At 41.9% G+C, this 17,574-nt stretch overlaps 1 pseudogene; it reads right to left on the reverse strand.

Annotated features, from left to right (window-relative positions):
• Positions 1 to 2,195: 2,195 nt before the first annotated feature.
• Positions 2,196 to 11,839, reverse strand: LOC117562754 (annotated as a pseudogene).
• Positions 11,840 to 17,574: the final 5,735 nt, after the last annotated feature.

Genomic DNA, 17,574 nt, shown 5'->3' on the forward strand with positions numbered 1-17,574 from the left:
AAGTCTATGTGTGGGAAACCCTGCTATCTTACCAGTTGTTATGCAACTCGCAAATATCTCTCTCTTCTCTCTTTTCTATCTTTCTCTCTTCTCTTTTCTCTCTCTCTTCTCTCTTTTCTCTCTCTTCTCTCTTTTCTCTCTCTCTCTCTCTCTTTTCTCTCTCTCTTCTCTCTTTTTTCTCTTCTCTCTCTCAATGTTGGTGCGCAAATGCGTCTTTTTTCAAATGATCCGATGCTCCTTTTTTGGCGGGGGGTGCGCATATAACACTGAACCATTCCTCCCTCATGTATAGTGCTATTATATGGGGACCAGTTCCTAACAAACTCATCCAGAGTGTAGTAACTCACAGGAGGCTTCTGGTGAGCATAGTGGAGTTTATTGGTTTCTGGTAGCGCCAAACTGCGACTCCGATTCATCACATACTTAGCACAACAACATAGCCCCCAGTTCCTCTTCTATGCTTATTGAACGGCAACAACTTCAATGTCACAGTGCCACCTAGTGGACTGGTGAACTAACATGCAATGATATGACCTTACAACATCCCCTTCCCCTCAAGCAGGTTATATACATCCAACAGGAACACAATTTTTTTATTTTATTAAACCTAACAGGTGACTCACAACAGTATTATCTATTCCTTTCTTAGCTCAGCTGGAAGTCTTTAAGGTAACTGGGTAACTTAGTCTCTCTTTTTGACTGTCTCTTCCCTGGACTTGTATTTTCCACAGTTCCATGGACCTTCTCTGCTGCTGCAGCTTCTGTAGCTGCTGGCTCTTCCAACTCGTCCCCACTGAGCACCACATTCTCAACGTCCTGCCATGTCTCTCCTTTTTCGGCTGCCTGACTTTGCTGACTCGAGTCAGTCTGTTGTCTTTCATGGTCTTTTTCTGGTCTTTGGTGGTGAGCATGAATCTGGTCCACATGTCTCCTGACTACTCTCCCATCACCCAGCATCACTTTATATGACACTGTCCCTGTCACTGACTCTATGATTCCTGGAATCCACTTGGGTCCAGTAGCGTGGCGTGGGAAAAAAATTAGGGGAAGCCAATAATACCTCCTTTCTTTTGGGTCGGGGGTGTGGTGGTCAATGTAATAACGTAACCAGATGAGTTACCCGGTATCATTTTACACACATTTGTATCATACAGATGCAGGACTGACACACGCCTGTTACCTAACCGACAGGTCCGCACGCACTCTCCAGCCCAAACTCTCCAGCCCAAACTCTAATAAGCATTCATTCACAAACTAAATCAGGAGACCTTTAACGTTTTACGTCCAACTCGCTCCTTTTTTCCTCGCTGTACACAGCTCCAGTTTGGGCATCGGCCTGTCATCAGATTGTATTTGTTGTTGCTGCTGTAGCGGAAGTTTAGTACAATTATTTTTGATGAAATAGTCCAAATCTCCACCCTCCATAATAGCACTTGCTTCAGTTGCTTGCTACTTTCTAACGGCGGTGAGAGTGATGCAGTGGCGCTATCTATCTTCTATCGATTAGATTTATGATTCGAAAATTATAAAAGTAGGGTAGACATGTGGATAATATCCGGCTGAACTAAACTTGCATTTATCTAACAGGTTCGTTTTCCACTGACCTTATTTCGAGCAATTTTCCAAAATCCTATGGAGAAATTCCATTGCTTTTTTGTCGAGGGAAACCGAGCGCAGCTTACTTCCGGGTTTTAGGACGCGTCACTGCAACACTAAGTTGATGCGATTTGATTGGATTGTGAGGCAAGGGAAGCCAGCCGCCTCTGGCTTCCCTTGGCATGGCCCTGACGAATCACAGGTTGGCAGGGGCATGACGTAATGTCATGTATGATTGGTCAATCCCTCCATTTGTTTTCACCAAGGGAAGCCAATTTCGGCTGGCCTCCTCTCGCAACAGAGAGTGCAATCTACTGTTTCACCATAACATCTAGAGGGGCGCTGTTTGTTTCACTCTTTGTAAAATACTCAATGAGAATGGGGGAGAGACCGAGACGGGCCGGCAGCAACACACAGCAAAGAATTTCCGAAACAAAACAAAGTGTTTTTATTTATTTATTAAAATTATAACTACAATCCGAAAAAACAAGGGAAGCCTGGCTTCCCTGGGCCTCCAGGAGAAAACGCCACTGCTTGGGTCCAAGACTGAAGTTTCTCATCAGCACTGAGTCTCCTGTTTTGAACCAGTGCCCCTTTGCCTTTTTGTCATGATCTCTTATTTGTCTTTCCTGTTTTTCTTTCACCTTTATGCACAGATCTGGATGAATTCAATCCAAATAGCAACGTAGCTTCCTCCCGAGAAACAGCTCTGCTGATGACAGACCTGTTGTAGTCTGAGGAGTCACACGATAACTAAATAACACTCTGGCTACCTTGGCTGTCAGTGTGCCTTCTGGACATTTTTTCATCATCCTTTTAAATGTCTGTACCCCTCTCTCTGCTAACCCGTTACTGGAGGCGTGATAGGGTGCTGAGGTCACATGACGGATACCATTTATTTTCAGAAAATCTTCAAACTCTGTGCTGATGAAACAGGTGCTATTATCAGACACCAACAATTCAGGCAGTCCATGGTTACTGAAACTGGTACGCAGGCACTCAATTGTAGTGGCTGAAGTGGCAGAATTGACTGGAACCACATCCATCCATTTTGAGTGTGCATCAATGAGCACAAAAAACATCTTCCCCATGAATGGCCCAGCATAATCCACATGAATACGACTCCAGGGCTTATCAGGCCAATCCCAGGGGTGTAACGGAGCTGGTGCCGGAACATTTCGGTGCTCTTGACATGTTATACAGGACTTGACAGTATCCTCTACATCCTTGTCGAGCTTTGGCCACCATACATAGCTCCTAGCCAGTGCTTTCATCCTGGACACTCCCGGATGGCATTGATGAAGCTGTCTCAAAACACTTTCTTGGCCTGGCTTTGGCACAATAACTCTTGCGCCCCACAACACACACCCATTTTGGATACTGTTAGAGATTAAAAGGGATATCTGGTCCGCTTTTCAAATCTCCGCGCGTCCCTATCAAGCTGGTTAATACAGGAAGGAATCCAGAGCTACCAAGTAACCGTTACTTTAATGGTAATATGACAATACAATACAATCAATACAGTACAAATTCAATACAGTTAATCTTTGGGATCCCGAATTTACCTGCACGTGAGCCAGCCAGAGGAAAGAGGCTGAACACCGCGTGTGTGTCTGTGTTTATACTCTTTGACAATGGGAGGAGTTATCAGATCCTCCCATTTGGACCTCCTTGATTGGCAGCCCCAAATATCCCTAACACCTTAGACCTTAGGTTTCCCCAATCACTGTAGCTAGATCTAAGTTGAATGCAACTCAAGACATGCTCTCACCTTCCCCCATCTTCCTTTGTCCTCAAAAACACATGTCAAAAGGCCCCACATCCAGCTCACAGTTTTACCCAAATTATTCCCATTTTAAGCTTATCCATAGTTTGCTAACATGAATAAATACAAATATTTCACTACAAATCCCCCTTTTTATCTCCTTCTCCAGAGATAAACTTAGACAAGGCATTTTGAAAGATACCCACTGTCATTCTTTTCTACTGTGTCCGTCCCCCAAACATTGTATAAATCCATCCGAAGCTGGTATTTAGAGTACTTGAAACCTTCATGGAGACAGAACACCACTTTCCATGGCAGTGAAGGAACCATGAGGGGGCAGCTGAGTGCTAGAATCATCAGCAGCACCCCCCCCCCCCCCCCCCGGAGGAATAGCCCACAAGGACAGCTAATAGGGAGGGGGAGATGCGGCTTTCCCTTCACGGGTGGAACTGATCAGAGAGAAGTAGACTCCTCTGCTGCCTCGACAAGTCCCCTGTGCCGTCCTGGCTTGCCGTGTCTTTGTCCCCCCGATCCGCTGACAGCAGCTTCTGGGCTGCCTGCTAGAGAGATGTCTTCCTCCTCTTCCTCCTCCGGCCCGCTGATGGTCGATGCTGTAGAGATGTCTTCCCGATCCTCCTTCTCCGGCCCGCTGATGATGCCTCCCGGGTCGTCTGCTGTAAGGATGTCTCCAGGGTCCTGCTCCTCCAGTCCGCTGCTTCCGAGTAGTCCACGTCTGCCAGGGCCACGTCCGTCCTGATGTCGTCCCCTGGTCCTAGCAGGTGGTTTCCCCGCCGTACACTGGCTCCCGTGGTACGAGCTGTCCCCCTTTTCTCCCAGGCAGACGGCATAAGAGGTCCGCTGGGTCACTCGGTCGGGGCCGGAGAGCCTGGGGTTGAGCCACTTTGTCCTGATGACCTTCAGCCAGACGAACTCTGCTGTGTCGGCCTCGTGCTTCTCGGGTCCCCCTTTTGGCGCCAGCAACCTGTGTGGAGAAATCTGATACAACTCCCTCAAGCCTACGCTCAGCTGTTTTGACCCACTTGGAGCCTGTTGGTGGGGTGTCTTGAAACAACAGCCGTCTGTGAACAGGTTTTCTAAATTAATTGTAGACCTCCTATCTGCCAGTGCAGCTTCAGAATCTTAATACTTGGATTGTGCCAACTAAATAAGAACCTCAACATCTTTAGGTAAACTAAATAACATATTTCAATAGCTCTGAATTTCTGACAAGCATCCGTGTTTATTTTTAAATGAAATCCTATGTAAAATCCAAATATAATATGAACTGCTAATGTTTCTGGTAAAGAAACACACTAATGTTATGGATTCAAAAACAACCAAAATCATGATACTAACAAAGTGAATGATTTCCTGGTGATACTGCTTCTACCTGTCAGTGCTTAGATATTATCAAGCTGAAAAAATGAATACAGAATTCCAACAAACTGTCATCAAATGTCTTTCTATTATAAATTTAGATGAAATGTATATCCCCATAATGACCTAAATAATAAAGTCTATGGCTTTTACTTCTTTACCAGGCTAGTTACATGATGTTGTCTAAATTCAATTCTGTCTCAATACACTACTATGTTTTAGCTTTAACTGTAATATGTTCTTTCTACATTTCAAACCTCAGTTACTCTAATGTCTGTTAAAATATTACAAAATTGTTTCATTATCACAGGTCAACTTCTTCGGTATTCTATTATTTTTCACAGTAGCCCCTTGGCCACTGCTTCTGTGTTACCTGTTATAATTCAAATCAATATTTAGAAACATCTCAACATTCATCAAACAGTATCTTATCCCCAGATATGGAGCAGGTTAATTACATTCAATGCTCAGTTTGAACATCTGGGTTGGGGCGGAAGGTTTCTGTCAATCCTTAAAAGAAAAATTTAAATTGTGCATTTTACAGCCATGTTGACATTTATACATTATACACACTCCCCCCTTTTACACATGAAATTATGTGTAACAAAACCCTGTAATGGGAGGGGAACAAAAACAGTCAGGTAATTGGTTAGGGACATAACGAACATTATTTACAATTTGACATCCATTATCATTATTTCCACAGTAAACACTTCAGTGAAAATAAGTGTTCCTCTCCGTCCTTCAGGCCTAAAAGAAACAGAATCTTCAGATTTTAGTTTTACATTTGCAAACCGCCAACTCATGTGAGAGTAAAATATAACCGGGTCACATGTGCGGTTTCCCCTTTTTGTGGAATTTTTAGGAAACCTCTCGTTTCCCTTGGAGCACCAAAATAATATGTTAGTCCAAAAACATGCTTGGTTGGTTATTGTTTTAGAATCATGCAGTTACACTGATCACATGCCGGCATTCATTCACACTCACACTGTCTGGTTGTCATGTCAAGTTTGGTCAGCTTCACCCCAGAGTCAGTCATCCACAGTGCCTTGTCAAGTTACACTGTCGATCAGGGTCAAAGGTCAGTTGGTCTCCGTCTTTTTTGGCCATGTGTCGTGCTCTGCAGAGACTTTGACATTTCAGCATAGGCCAGTATCCTTTGTCTACAAAAATATGTCACGATTTCAACTATGATTTTCAAGATGATTCTCACTTGTCATTGGGACTTCTGCCTCCCACTTTTCCTGAAACTTGGTACAAAACTCACTTCCTTCAAGTACTACTACTACTGCAATCCATTTACACCTAATTAGTATTAAAATGTCTAATGATCTATTTCAGAAACTTGTGTACATAACTATTATCTTGAGTCAAAACATTACTAGGATCTGTGTCGCTCTGCATTTCATAGCTCATTATACTCATTTATCTTTAATTCTGGTCTACTTAAAAAACAATGTTAAACTCTTTAGCAGTGTGTGGAACCTTGGGTGTCCGAACATGCAACAATTACTCCCATCTTTATCAAGGATGGTAATAACTATGCCACAATGGTGAAATCAACACTTTAGATTGGAATTTTATATGTGGCTTGGCACCAGCTCTCCCTTTAACATTATTAATCCAAATAAAGATTTGTCTTATAGAGCGGTTCCTAAAACTATCCTTTTAATGGTGATCAATATTGTAACCAATGAGATCGCTACTTTATTCACACGTGAATAAAAATCTCTTAAAGAATGATTTGTTAACCTGATGAAAATATTGAAGGATATGGTTCTACTCTGTCAGTGTGTTTTAGGATGATTATCATTTTACTTTAATAGTTTCCTCTTTACTGCTATTTTTAATTTACCAATTTATTACTAAATCTTTCTGTCTTTACGTATTTATGAAGTTAATTCAAGTTATTTAAATGTGCGTTTTGTGAATAAGTGTGTTTATGTGTAACTCACTCATTCCCGTTCTCCTTTTCTCCTCCCCTGGTTTTCTCAAGCCGTGACCCCGGCCTCCTCACTTCTAATCGACCATGCCAACTCCTCTGATTCTGTCTTCTCTTCAGTCCCTCAGCTTTTGAAACCATCCGCTGTAACTCTTTTAGGCAGCCATTGGCCCAGTCACATCTGCAGCCCCATCATGCCACTGTTGTTGCACTCCTCCTTTACAGTCTCTCTGCTGTTTTTATGGAGGGCGGATTCTGCTCTCATGTCCTGTCTGAGGGGCTGATGAGAGTATCTCTCTGTATGTCAGCATGCTGTTTGGTTCTGGATGCCACAGGTGGAGATAGTTCTGGCTGCAGTCTTGATGTAGTCTTGTTGTTGTTGTTGGTTCAGCTCTGGTTCTCTGTCTGTACGATGGAGAAGGAGGAGTCTCCTGTTGGGTTAGGTCTTTTGTCTGCTTGGAGGGTCGGGATCGAAGCCTTTCTAACTCAGAGGGGGAGTCCAGGTCTCGGGACACCTTACCTATAAGAAGTCTAGCACACTGATGTTAAATAAATCCAACCCTTTCCACTCTGTCTCTTTCTAATCATACTATCTGTCTTAGTTGTTAAATGCCATCTAAACAACATAATTAATGTCTACTAATGATATTACAAAAACTCACTCCAAAAATTGTTTCATCCATTGTTACATATTTACCCAACACAACTCTGAAATACTTACATGTTTCCAGCATCACATATTCCACACACTACGAAAAAAAAAAAAAACATCCCCATATTTTCTCTCATTTTAAATCCCACTGTTACTTCGAACAATAGTAAACCTGCAGAGCACATCAATCGGATCACAGTAATGCAATTTGAATCAAGCGTAGGCCTATGTCTACTTTCTGAACATTTATTTATATTGTCTAAATTCCTTGTCTATGATGTGCAAACAGTTCGAGTGTAAAATGTGTTTTTCACAATGTATTTACACTACAGATTCTTGAGTTTACTCATCTCCTGGTGCTGTCGTTGTAAAAAATGTTCAATTCCTTATTGTTTTGTACCAGTTTTCCAAAATCAGTTCTAATTAATATACTGGGCTATTGTCGTTGTTACTATTAACGTGCTTCCCGTCTTCAATACCGGCCAGCAATGTAATGACAAATGTCAAGGGTGTGATACCCCCTTTCAGCTACTAGATGGCAGCAGCAGAAGTTTACAGATTAAACTCGAAGAAACCATATAAAAATGTCAAGGGTGTGATACCCCCTTTCAGCCACTAGATGGCAGCAGCAGAAGTTTACAGACAAAGGGAAACGCTCTCCCTCGATTTAACATATAACAGACCTCTGGCTTTTAGCTTTCAGCCTTGGTCTGTTATTTAACCCCAGTTTTAAACGGCGACCCGATCTAAAATATCGTGTTTCCAGGTTTTCGTCGTGCAGGAATCAAACCTCGCAACCAACAAAACTGCACCGTCTCCACGCCACTCAGGAATAAACTACCTGCAGATCCGCGCCAACCTGCTCTATTTACGTTACGCAGGACTTTCCGTCTACCTGGCGATCAACGTTTACGTTTTGTATATAACTTTCCTAACATAGTAAAATATGCATTGTATATTCCATTTAAACTTTAAAAACACTGTGAAACGCCTACAGACAATCCTAAAGTTTTAGCGTATCCAATTACAGACAGTCGAATTTCATAACAGGCGTCTGCGTACCAACCTGCCGATTGTCTGAGATGTTTGAAAGCGTTTATTCCCGACCCATTCCGGTCGTCTGGATTCTTCCTCAGCTTCGTTATATCTGGCACGTCAGGGGTCACCACTTTGTTAGAGATTAAAAGGGATATCTGGTCCGCTTTTCGAATCTCCGCGCGTCCCTATCAAGCTGGTTAATACAGGAAGGAATCCAGAGCTACCAAGTAACCGTTACTTTAATGGTAATATGACAATACAATACAATCAATACAGTACAAATTCAATACAGTTAATCTTTGGGATCCCGAATGTACCTGCACGTGAGCCAGCCAGAGGAAAGAGGCTGAACACCGCGTGTGTGTCTGTGTTTATACTCTTTGACAATGGGAGGAGTTATCAGATCCTTCCATTTGGACCTCCTTGATTGGCAGCCCCAAATATCCCTAACACCTTAGACCTTAGGTTTCCCCAATCAGTGTAGCTAGATCTAAGTTGAATGCAACTCAAGACATGCTCTCACCTTCCCCCATCTTCCTTTGTCCTCAAAAACACATGTCAACAGGCCCCAAATCCAGCTCACAGTTTTACCCAAATGATTCCCATTTTAAGCTTATCCATAGTTTGCTAACATGAATAAATACAAATATTTCACTACAATACTGAGTTCATGTTTCCTCACTGCATAAGGGCCAAACTCTTTAATTCTGTTGAGCAGCCTCTGTTTACCAATTCCCGCACCCGTGAGAGTACTGGATCCTTGTCTGTCCATACTTTCACTTGGTCAGCAGTCACAAGTGTGATGTCAGAACTCTCCAGCATGAGAACCCTCTCTTCTGGCCTCCCCAGGTCAGGTTTCTCTGGTAGGGGCAGGCGGCTCAGTGCGTCTGCATTGTTGTGATACTTCCCTTCTTTGTACACTATGGTGTATTCATAGGCTCTCAAGGTCACGGCCCAACGTTGGATCCTCGGTGATGCCATTTGGGGTACTGCTCGCATCTCACTGAAAAGTGACAATAGGGGCTTGTGATCCGTCACTATAGTAAACTTCCATCCATAGATGTACTTGTGGAAGCGTTTTATTCCGAAAATCACTGCCAGTCCTTCCATGTCAAGTTGTGAGTAGTTTTTCTCTGCAGCATTTAATGTCCGTGATGTAAATCCAATGGGTCTTTCAGTTCCATCCGGCATGCGATGTGAGAGCACAACACCTAATCCATATGGTGATGCGTCACATGATAGCACAATGTCCTTCTCTGGGTCATAATGCACCAACACTTCAGCTGACTGCATCATGTCTTTTGACTTTTCAAACGCTGTCTGTTGTGCATCTTCCCACTGCCACTTTGTGTCTTTTTTTTAGCAGTTTGTGCACTGGAGCAAGGATGGTTGACAGACTGGGCAGGAACTTGTTATAATAGTTTAACAGTCCTAGATATGCTTTGAGCTCTGTCACATTTGAAGGTGTGGGTGCATCTTTGATTGCTTCCACCTTCTCATGCACAGGGTGCAGTCCTGTGGCATCCACCTTATGACCTAGAAACATCACTTCCTCACTCATGAACGAACACTTGGTTATTTTGAGCCTGAGACCGGCCTCCTGTAGCCGTTTCAACACAAGGACAAGAGTCTGCAGATGCTCTTTGTCGTCTTTCCCAGTCAGCAGGATGTCATCCAAGAATATTGCCACTCTAGGGATGCCCTGTAGCAGTCCCTCCATGGTCCGTTGACAAATAGCTGGGCTAGATGATACTCCGAAAGGTAACACTTTGTACGTGAACAAGCCCTTGTGTGTATTTATGGTCACATATGTTTTTGCTTCTTCATCCAAAGGGATTTGGTGATATGCATGACTGAGATCTAGCTTTGTGAACTTCTGTCCACCTGACAGGTTGGCAAACAAATCCTCAATTCTGGGAATTGGATACTGCTCCAGTTTTGATACTCGATTTACAGTCAGTTTGTAATCACCTCACAACCTTACTGAGTCATCTGGTTTTAACACCGGTACCACAGGCGCTGCCCACTCTGCATATTTTATCGGTTCAATTATCTCCTTGGCTAGGAGACGGTCCAGTTCGGCCTCAACCCTTCCTCTCATTGCTTACGGGACCGGTCTAGCTTTAAAAAACCTGGCGGTTGCTTCCTTGTTCACATATAGTTTAGCTGGGGGCCCATTACATTTCCTTAGTTCCTCTTTGAAAACCTCCTCATATTCCACAAGTACCTCCTCCAATGTCTCTTCCCTGACATGGTGAATCTGGCTTTCAGGTCTCCACTGCAAACCTAGCTTCTTAATCCAGTTCCTGCCAACTAGACTAGGGCCCGTCCCTGGCACAACTACCACCGGTAGATTTTTTACTGACTGTTTGTGCTGCACTTTTACCATAGCTGCTCCCAAAACATTTACCCTATGTCCTGTGTATGTTCTGAGTCTCACCTCTCCCCTCCATAAGGTTTTGTACACTGAGTGGTTCACCACTGTTACCCCACATCCTGAGTCTACTTCAAACTGTGTTTCAGTTTCAGTCATAGTCAGTGTTTCTAGAAATGGCTCCTCTGCCGGTATGTCTATTTCCTCCACTTTGTACAAAGTGAACATGATCTCATCTGTGTCTATGTCATCTTTTTCGCCCTCCCCCTGACTGACATAGTTTGCTCCCTGAGTTTTCACATGCTTATATCTCTGATATACTCCACCACCTTTTGCTTGTGAAGCACTAACTGAGCCTTTTGACCTACACACTTTCTGAATATGGCCTATCTTCCCACACTTGTGACAGGTTTCTTTAATAAACCTACAGTCCCCAGCTATGTGCTGCTCACAGCCACACCTGTAGCAAGCCTTATGCTGGTGCTGCTGCTCACTGGGGCTCTGCCTTGCCAACATCTTGTGCACTGCCTCAGGTGCTCTCATGTGCGAGGGTGCTGACTCCAGTGACTGTAAGTCTCTCACATCCTTGCTGGCTGTCTCAATAGCTTGGGCCAGCTTCAGTGCCCTGTCGAAGGTCAAATCCGGCTCTGACAACAATCGCCGTTGTATGCGATCCACCCCAATCCCACAGACCAGCCTGTCACGCAGCATTTCTCTTAACTTGTCTCCATAGTTACAATCTTGTGCTAATTTCCTTAGCACAGCAACGTACTCCATGACTGTTTCTCCCAGCTTCCTACTTCTTGAGTTAAATTTGTAGCGCTGTACAATTTCACTGGGTTTGGGGTTGAAATGGTCTTTCAGCAGCCGAACAAGATCATCAAAGGTCTTATCTCCTGGCCTCGCCGGGCTGACAAGGTTCCTCATAAGGCTGTAAGTCTGACTGCCAACTGAATTGAGCAAAATAGCTTTCTGCCGACCTGCATCTTCGATCTCATTAGCTTCAAAGAAATATTGGAGAACTTCACAATATTCCTCCCACGTCTGGGATTGACTATCAAAAGGAGCGGTGTTCCCTACCATTGCCGCCGCCATCTTCTAGCTCACACCACTGTCCGGTGTTTGGTGCCGTTAACGTAGCGACTCAACAGTCTCACTCATTTGTGTGCATTTCCACCAGGCATCTGCTGTACTTTTATCCTCGTCTCCATTATGTAGTAACTCACAGGAGGCTTCTGGTGAGCATAGTGGAGTTTATTGGTTTCTGGTAGCGCCGAGCTGCGACTCCGGTTCATCACATACTTAGCATAACAACATAGCCCCCAGTTCCTCTTCTATGGTTATTGAACGGCAACAACTTCAATGTCACAGTGCCACCTAGTGGACTGGTGAACTAACATGCAAAGATATGACCTTACAACACAGAGTTTCTCTTAAGACATGAGATAATCTCTCCAATAGAAAAATGGACATCCGTTTTTCAAACCATGATAAGGTATCAGGCAGATCTTCATCCATTTCTGTAATATAGTGAGGCCTGCAACATACAAAGCAATAAAGTGCCTGTGTCTGCATTCATAATTTGAATCTAATCCCAGAGCAAAGTAATATGGATTTTGAGGTAAATCTATACGAAACACTTAACAATCTTAATCTCACTTCGAATTGACCCCACAAAATAAATAACTTTAGGGCACGACCGCATGAGATGGCTGTTCCACAGCTGTTTTGACATTTCAAGCATAATGAAGAGCACATACAGATGTAGCACTCTAGAAAGGACTCCACCCAACGGATTCCAGCCAAAAACCCAGCAGATCCCAGTGGCTGGAGAAGTAAAGCCCTCCCACTTTTTCCTGAGAGGGCGTTGCCAGATTTTCAATTTCAGGATTTAACCATGAGATGGCGCTTCATTCACAAATACACAAAGACAACTTACGTCTTCATGGACTTTCAGTACTTCAGTAATGTTTGCAGCTCTGCAGTTGTGTTTGCTGAAGAGCATTTAAACACATATTTGTTATGGTTTTCACAGGCTACTATAACGAAAAAACATCAATATTTTAGATCAAATAAAGTATATCTAATCTTATTATCTTAATTGTAATTCAATAATATATAGTCTTTATATATTAAATAATCATAATAATGTAAATGTTTACACTTCTTTATTTTTTATGCTCATACTTTTACCTTTACAATAGCTTGCTTTAATATGCAGTATATTTCTTGTAATATTGTTGTGGTGTTTTTACACAGTAGATCGAAGTAAATCAACTTATACATTAAGATAAAATAAGATAAAATGGACCTTTATTAATCCCCGTGGGGAAATTCAGTAGTTCAAACAGCAACAGGGTAAGAGTGAAAAACAGGATAGCACAGATTAATTATGGAAGCAAACAAGAGACAGAAGTATTTTAATTGTATTAGACACCGAATTTATAGCATTGAAAATAATTACATTGAAAATCATGTATCTAAATGTTTTAGCTCCGAATTTACCTATGTGAAATAAAAATGGAAAAATTCAAGTGAAAAAAATTCGAATGTTCAAATTCAGATCCCAAAAATTCAAGTGAAAAAAATTCGGTGTATAAAATTCGATGTCCAAAATTGCGATGCAGCATCATCCGGGCTACTCAGACAGGATAAGCAATCGAGTCCTAATGCAATCAAACCGACTTCTGGCCTATCAGAGCACGGCTTTGTCAGTCATGGGTTGTCACAACAACCCGGGAGAAAAATGACGGAGAACAGCGGGGCTCGCCGCTCAGGTAAGTAGTCAGTTTGTGCTCTTTATTTTACAAGCAGTGAGGGCTCGACAGCGTTTGTATCTTACATTAGCTAAATGAGTGAAGTAGCCTTGTGCCTTGCTGTTAGCAAGCTCCGTAGTTATCATTAATTGAAGTGAATCACAACGTTACCGTGTCCTTTTGTGTGCGTGTGGGGGGGGGGGGGGGTTGACGGTTTGCAAAGTAACGTAACGATCACTTCGGTTAGATAAGTCAAGTAGACCATGCTTCACTATACGAAATACTCTCTTGCAAAAGCCCTGCATTTAAACATGTTAATGTTACTTTAGTAAAAGTATGCTAGTATAATTATTAAAGTGTTGTTAAAGTATTTAAAGTAGACACAAGTTATACTATAATAGTATATCATTTGTTTTATTGTTATTACCGATGCAAGAGTTGACTTAACTGTTGGAGTTGGAGCTCATTTTGAACAATGAGCTAACTAATGATTACTTTCATAATGGTTTAATGTGCTGACTATTTTCTACATTAATAGATGCAGGTCTGGTTTGTTCAAACTCTCAAAACAGTAGGACATGCTGTCATAATTACCCAGAGTCCGAAGTGACACCTTTACAATGTTAAAGCTGTTAGATACATTTAGTGATGTAAAAACTAAAATATTCAAGATAGTGTAGTGGAAAAGAGAATGTTTTTAAAACATGTTACTAAAACAAAATCTCTTGTTTTGGACTGACAGTAATGATTCAAGAAATAGTAGATCAATAAATACACACACATCAATCTGTGTGCATTTGTTGTGGATGGAACAACAAATGGTGCTCTTACCTGTGATGCCTCCTCCAAACATTATAACCAGACTGTATCATTCAAACTATAAGTAACAGTTCTAGCTACTTGACTTTACACAAACAATTCAAAAGACAAAATCAACACAATTTATTGAAAGACCAATCTTTATTTTACGGTGCCTCTCCTTTTGTTTGTATTATTAAACCCTGTCAATCTAAAAAACTGAGCAACTCAACAGTTAACTTTATATTTCTTATTGTCCAAAGCATCTATTACACTATTTGTTCCCCTCTCATATTCACAGGATGGATGATTAGAGACTTTGGGGGAGACCTCAGCTTTATGAACGTCCTGTCTGTTGGTTTGGCCTGAGAGGACAGAGGGTCTTTCCCTGCGAGGAGGACCAGGCCTGAGGAAGGAGGACCAGGCCTGAGGGAGGAGGACCAGGCCTGAGGGAGGAGGACCTGCACCAGCTGCACCTACAGAACTTAGCCCATGCTGGGCATAGCTGTTACTGTACCACCTGCACAGGTCTAGCCTGTCACTTTATTTGACAACATGTGTTTACTTAATCAATTAACAGATTAACCTTTAGTGTAACTTATGTACATTATTTCGTTTTTATTTAAAAAAAATGGTGATGGTTCATGCTTGATAACTTTTAGTTCACATTTCAATAAATTGTATTTGTACTCCTTTTGTCCGTTATTCTTACTGAAAGTGTTAGATTACACATTCACATCTGACTGAAGATTGGCACCATTTATTTGGGTATATAATACCTGATATACTCTGAATACTCTGATAGTGTTACGTTATTATGAGAGTGCTCTGTTTGATTCTGAAATTGTATATATTTATATAAATATATACATAGGCTATATATATGTGTGTATGTCTCCGCATCTGTAGCCTGTTATTGTCTCATTACACTGTGAATGAATTAAAAGTAAATATATAAGTCGTCATGAACACATCTGTCCATCAGACAGAGGGCTGCTGCGCCTCCTGTCATCATTAATGGACGTCTCTTTAAAATGACCGCTCAGAGGAGAGGAGTTCTCATTTCTCTAACCGCCTGCTGCTTCCTCTCCTCTCTCCTCTGCTCCCCTCCTTGGCTCCTCCGCTCGCATCTCCTGTGGGCGGGACTAAGTCTCGAGGAGGGGAATTAGTGAAATGAGAAAGGGCCTAAGTGTCTCTTAGTGAATGTCCTGTCCTGCTCTTAAATCTCATCACATCAGTTTTTCCTTTCCCTCTTGGATGTTCTTCTGGACCCTCAGAGAAAGAGAACATGGTGAAGCAGTCCTGTCTCTCAGGCATGTCCTTTCCTAACAGAAATATCAAAAAACATTATTGCAGAGCAAGTGTGTTATTTAAGAAAGAGGTGTGTTTGTTTGTTCAGGGGCTATAAATATAATGATTTTTGTATTTGAATGTGTTTTTTTAAATCCAACAGTGTACTACAAAGATAATCAGATTATGAATAAACCGTTCTAAATTCATCAACATTGAAATAAATGTATTATTAAAATAATATTTAACTGTTATCAAAACTTAGTGCAACTGTAGAAGCTTGCTCTGTTCGGTTGTCTCACTGAAAGAATCACTTTTAACATGTTGTTTTACAGTCAGTATGCAGCAGAGACAAAGGGTCGTAGTTCAATACTATTTGCCTTAAACACATTGAAATGTGAAAGTTGAACAAAAAAAGTGATGTTGCTTGGTAACATGTAAATGTAACCTTTTTCTAAGAAAGTACACTCAACATCACTGATGTGTAGATGATCTAGTATTCAGTCATGTTTAATGGCATGTCTATCAGTGTATTAGAGTCATTACTTTATGCATTCTTTGTAAAGCATGAAAAAGGTGCACCTTGGAATCCGTGCTGAAGTTCTCTGCTGCTAGGAGTCCAGATCTGTCTCTCCTCCTCTGGTCCAGCCTGTCTGGATCACCTTAAGGACACTTTGAACAAACAGATGTAAAGTTACATGCATGGGTTACAGACTTCTTTACATGCAAACAACGTTTCATCTTCTTTTAAAAACAGGTCATAATCTTATTGTTATACTTAAGAAATTGCTGGATATCACAGTCCTTATACTGTATCAGTTTGAGTAGGTCCTTTTTATTTTGGATGAGTTTTTCATGAGTCAGTCAAATTAATTTGTTTTCATATGCCATATTCATATGTATCACACACGTAAGGGTAAGACACAAACCTATTGAACAAATGCAATGCAATGGATAAGCTTAATTTCCACTGAAGTCACAGATAACGTCATACTGTATCTAATATTTAAACAAATCATTCGGTTGTCACTAAAGCGTTGACTACGCTATTCATCGTCCTTAAATGCAGGCATTAAGTTACATGTTCCGTTCTACAGCCACGATAAGGCTGTTTCTCAAGTGTGAGGATAATACTATTAAAAGAGGCATTGGTAATAATATTAAAAACGACAATGTTTGGGTCGTTCGTCGGATAGGCGTTTAGCTGCAATAACTAACTCCAGTTCAACAAACCATATTACAATATTTAAGGGAGCGTTATTTATGGACCATCTTGAAATGTGACGTTCATATTTTAAAGATATACACATGTCATTGTGAGGTTGATTTAATATACACTAAGCCTCTCTTCAACAATAAGTTGATGTTAGCTAGTCTATTTTATGCTATAGTAGAGCATAGAGAATTTAAATGAACTGTTCAACCTCACACTCACACTAACTCCTACACATACCCATATATATAACAGTGTCTACGTCACAACTTCCCGCCCTCCCCCGTCTGCTCCCCCAACCACAGGCCCGCACCTCAACCAGCATCACTGTGCAGCTCTATGATTGGCAGAGAGACGGGGGATGCCTGAGTGACACCCTCAGCATCCTATACAGCATGGGTCGGCAACAGGCGGCCCGCGGGCCATTGTTGGCCCGCCAGCAATAATATTTGCCCCGTAATTTTGAGAATCAAAAATACAATATTATTTTGAGATTTTTTTATTTTTTTTTTTACAACACAGTCGCACATCAATGTTTCCGTTAGCTGCCGATCGATCGGCCGCCGGTCATTATCGGCCGATATTCACTCTTAATAGTTTGATCGGTGCTCTCTATAAAGGCCGATCAGGAGAGCTGGATCTGATCGATATGGACATAAACGCAAGTGAAGTATAACCGGACCCGAGAGAAAGATCAGATCAGCTGCTGAGTCTGACAGAGACACGCAGCTCTGCATGATCACCTGAAGCCCCGCCCACTGTTTAGCGAGCTG

This window comes from Gymnodraco acuticeps, unplaced genomic scaffold (assembly GCF_902827175.1).
Source record: "Gymnodraco acuticeps unplaced genomic scaffold, fGymAcu1.1, whole genome shotgun sequence".
NCBI lineage: Eukaryota > Metazoa > Chordata > Actinopteri > Perciformes > Bathydraconidae > Gymnodraco > Gymnodraco acuticeps.